Here is a 4451-nt window from a genome sequence, read left to right on the forward strand (position 1 = left end):
TTTTTAGGTGGAATCCTTTATACTTTTTAGAGACATTCTTTTTAAGCCCTTTGAAATTTCCCATTATGTCTCCACATAAATCACATATATATTTATCATTGGGGTGGACCCAATAAGTGACTTTTTTTGAGAAATTACTTTTCTTGATATCGAGTTTATCGTTGACCTCATAAACATCAGGTAAGTTTTCAAGTCTTAATGTCACTCTTGAATGAAGAAGCTATAAATTTGATGCTTTCAATAAGGTCTAGAGTTACTTCGCCTTTTTTCAGTATGGAGGGTGAACAGGGTGACATAGTGTGATTTGATTCGTTGTTATTTATTGTGTTGTTAGAATTAGAATTGTGAAAAAGACAGCAACTCCTTCAGCATTTTAACAGGGTTTTTAATCTCTAGGTACTACCCCATCTGGAATTGCGATTGTTACCTTCACCATTTCTCCCTATCAGGCTTACGGCCATCATAGAACCTTGTTTGGCCTATTTCTATAAATCACAATTCATCAACACCCGATTTGGGCCTTTGCGATGCCTTATTTTAATTAAGCAGTCTGAGAACCCCTGGTCCGCACTAGTTCTAGGTCTGCTGCTAGGTGCCGGAAGAGACAGAACTTCCCCCCATGTCCCAGGGAGAGGCAACCACCGCAGCTGGGGCAATCCACAAAAAGAGCCCAGCTTACATTCAGAGTCACTGCCGTCCCTCCAGGATGGCATCTCGTCCATCCGCAGCATGTGCCCAGCCCCGCTTCACACCCGAGCCCGACCAACTTAGCCCTTAGAGATCATCCTTATCCTGAAGCTATGGAACTGACTTCCTTTACCTACATTGTTCCAACATTTCAGAGGCTGTTCACCTTGGAGACCTGTTGCAGATATAAGTACGGCCAGCGCAAGATTGACACCATCTGCCCTGGATTTTCAAAGACCAGCTAGAGCTTTCAGATGCTGTCAGAACTGCAACGCATTCCAAGGCTTGGACCACTCTCTTGGGATGAACCCATTCCACAACGCCCAGCCCGTCACACAGAAACATCTCTACCCGAGGCTCCTGTTGGCTTCTCTGGGATCCTATGCGTTACCACACTGGATGACATGCGGGTGCCGCCACTCTGCATTTGGGGATCTGACCCAGACTCCCTTTTAATCAGCTAAAGGCAACAGATGAAATTGCCAGTCCCTTTTGAATGGAGCTCACCTATCTATCAGGACCTGATTGACCCATGTTCAACTGCTGTTCACATGAATCCTTCTCTACTTTGCCATTCAAATTTCTCATTAGAATATTTGCTACTAGCACAAACACCTGTAGTGGCTCCACCCGGGCCCTCACCCCAGGCTTCCATGAGCACCACAGCAGCCCTCCTACTTTGTTGAGGCTTAGTCCCCAAGGCTGTCAGCACTGGCGATGGCTGGGTATGGGCTTGATGCTCCAGCACCATCCATTTTCAGGGCAGGTTGAGTTGCCAGGTGAGTTTTTACACACTCCTTAGCGGATTACAACTGCCATGGTCAACGTCCTGCTGTCTATATCAACCAACACCTTTTCTGGGTTCTGATGAGTATTGGCATTGGGCTCCTTACCCTGGCATTCAGTTCATACCGCAGCATTCTGCATACCAAAAGTGCTGCACTAGGTACTGGCATTTGATGCCCAACTCCACACCAGCAAGCTGGGATTTTTACCCATCCACAGTTTGAGAATAGATTGAATTGTTTTGACCCAAGACCTTTAATCATTTGCTTTACCAGATAAATCCTGGGATTTTGAGCTCCTGCTATCCTGAGGGTAATCAGCTACTAGATGGTTCAATTAATCTTTTACCCCTATACCCAGGTCGGATGACCGATTAGCATGACAGGACTGCTACAAACCTCCACCAGAGTTTCCTCTGGCTTTGTTTTGCCCAGGCATAGTTCACCATTTTCGGTTCCTGTCACACACGCTCATGCTCCACCTCACCAGTGATGCGGGTGAGACGGGTTAGTTGTGCACCCACTGCTGGGGCATTGTGGGATCTGGCATCAGTCAGCGTGCATGGGCCCTCACCTTCATTGAGCCACAGGGTTTCGCTCAGCCCTCATACACATGCACAGGTTAAACTCCTTGGTCTGTGTTTCAAGATGCATCAAATGGGTAACCCACATTGCTGCCCCTGGCATCCCGGCATGGGCCTCCACACCCAGCCGCATAACACAGGCGGGATGCACAGAGCACAATCCGTCCCAGTTAACAGTCCAGCCGGGAGAAGGGGGCCATATGCCCCGATGGGGGAGAGCAGTGGTGGTCTAATCGCCCATGGCCCTGCAGACACAGTGAAGCAGCTGCCAGAGGAGCTGTAACACTCTCCACCAGAGCAGAGAGCCACCTACCACCCCAAAGCCTTCCCAGTTGACCAGAAGCCAGTCACGGTGCACTGCCATGGAGGAAATATGCCCTGCAGGGGCCAGGTGCACTCAGACGATAGTTCTGCAGAGGTGATCTGCCATCCTGTGCGACCAACCTTCCCGCTGTGTTGAATCCTCCAGGAGTGCTGCAAAGACCCCAACCTGTTTACCTCTTGATGGTTTCATGCTCTCTTGAACTCACTCTTCAAAATGCTTTTCAGCGTTTCCTTATGGTACTTGTTTTCTATCAGTCTTGCACCCATATTTAGCCTTAGATGAAGCTTATCTACCACTTGCTTTGGGCTGCATTCCCAAGCATACCAACTCACAGAACACCTGATCCCGGCACGCCAGGGGCTGCTACTGGTGTACCACCATTCTAGGGGTGAGCCTCAACCAGAAGGACTCCAGGGAGTCAGTCTTCTGTATGTCACATTTCCTGAGTTGGCTACTGGGTGGGAATTCGGCGCTGGGCTTTTACCTTTTTACTCGCCGTTACTGAGGGAATTCTAGTTTTTTTCTTTTCCTCCTCTTAGTAATATCCTTCAATTTAGCAGGTTGCTACGTCTGATCCGCGCTTGAAGTCGGATGCCGAAGTATGGGGGAGCTGGACGGGACCCTGGGCTGCAGGTCTGAGGTCAAGACAGCCCACCCTTTCCTGGATCAGAGATTGAATCTTGCAGGGGGCCAGGGTGGGAAACTTCACCCGCGGGTAGCCAGGAGGCCCCTTCTCCATCCAGCCACAGAAGTGAGTTCCAGATGTGCTGAGCACGGGCAGCCATAAGACATCAGAGACAGCCATGCATGGCACACAGTCATGGGGAGTACACAACCAACAGGGCTCCTGTGTGTGCTCTAGGGCCCTATTTCAGCAGGGACGCCCATTGGCCTCCGCGGGTCACTTCTTTTTGCCCGGGCAGATGCCCACACAGCTAGAGTGTGGCCCACTCACCAGGCCAGCGCCATTTTGATGCTGCTTCCTCATTGCTCTGCCACACTGCCTGCCGCATTCGGGGCAACTACTAGAGCCAGCCAGGTTCCTCCACAACTGTCAGCCCTGCCCAGGAGTCTTGGGCTATGTCGGGCTCCCATGGCAGAAACCCAGGCTTCAGCATTACTGCTACTGTGGAGCTTTAGTAGCTCACTTTCAGCACCATATTCGACTGGCCAGATTCCCTCACTAGCTGCGTTCTTCATCGATGCATGAGCCGAATGCTCGACCACCAAGAGCCACAGGCAACGTTTGCAACGTTCGCCCATCTGCAGGTGCACTAGAAGCACAAGGAAGGCGGTGATGCCTCCAGAAGGAAAGAGCCTGGAGGCGCCCACTCCCGCACTACCCATCCCCAAAGCACTTCACACTGGCTTCAAGCAGGGGGCATGGCGTCTATGCCGAGAGGAGCTGGAGTTCCTTTGCGGCCCCAACTCCTTCTCATTAAGGCTAACCCCGGGCCACCACTCCGCTCCACCAGCGGAGTGTGCAGAAATTTGCCTACTCCGTGTTTCTCGTAGAACGCGAAGTCTAGGGCAAATTCCTACTCCACAGCGGAGCAGAGTTGGCCAGCCCCCGCCTCCACCCTGCCTTTTAAAACATGAATAATACTTTATTACAAACCAAAAAATAAACACTTACCTGTACTGCCGGCACCCCGGGCAGCCCTCCTCCTCTTCCTCGCCGTTCCTCTTCTACTTAGGTTGATCAGCTTGCGAAAACTGTGCATGCACTTGTGCGCATGGGCAGTTTTTGCAAGATGATCAACCCAAGTAGGAGATGATGAGGAAGAGGAGGAGGGCAGCCAGAGACCCTGGCAGTACAGCAAAGTGTTTATTTTTTGTTTTTTTATTAAGAAACTACTATTCATTTTTTTAAGGGGGAGTGGAGGCGGGTGGTGGAGTAGAGCGGAGTTTGTTCCCAACTCTGTGGACCTCCGCATAGTCCCGCTACACCCGTGGGTAATTAAGGCTGCCCTGCCGCCTGAGATATACCGCTCCTAGGTTGCCCGAAATCCAGGTGCGGGAGGGCCCAGATGGCAGGGACTTTGGGAGTGCTCCCAATCTAGGCAGGCA

General features: G+C 50.9%; 1 pseudogene; it reads right to left on the bottom strand.

Annotated features, from left to right (window-relative positions):
• Window positions 1–401: 401 nt before the first annotated feature.
• On the bottom strand, window positions 402–2965 carry LOC147711008 (28S ribosomal RNA; annotated as a pseudogene).
• Window positions 2966–4451: the final 1486 nt, after the last annotated feature.

The sequence above is a fragment of the Lissotriton vulgaris genome, chromosome 5, assembly GCF_964263255.1.
Source record: "Lissotriton vulgaris chromosome 5, aLisVul1.2, whole genome shotgun sequence".
NCBI classification, from domain to species: domain Eukaryota; kingdom Metazoa; phylum Chordata; class Amphibia; order Caudata; family Salamandridae; genus Lissotriton; species Lissotriton vulgaris.